Here is a 209-nt window from a genome sequence, read left to right as displayed (position 1 = left end):
CTGCCAGTAAATCTAAAATCTGAATGTAAATGCAAAGGATCGTGACTTTTTTTTTTGTTAACTAGTAGTTAATATTTCGATCCTTTTTTTTAATATTACTGTTTTATATTCTTATAATCTTCATTGAAATAGAGTCGTTGCCAGGAAGAGTAATGAACTAAAAAAAATAAATTATTGACATTTACGTTATACATATCAGTGAAATTACA

Source organism: Penaeus monodon, chromosome 29 (assembly GCF_015228065.2).
Source record: "Penaeus monodon isolate SGIC_2016 chromosome 29, NSTDA_Pmon_1, whole genome shotgun sequence".
In the NCBI taxonomy this organism is placed as follows: Eukaryota; Metazoa; Arthropoda; class Malacostraca; order Decapoda; family Penaeidae; genus Penaeus; species Penaeus monodon.
The sequence above is the reverse complement of the archived record's forward strand: the minus strand, read 5'-3'. Positions refer to the sequence as shown.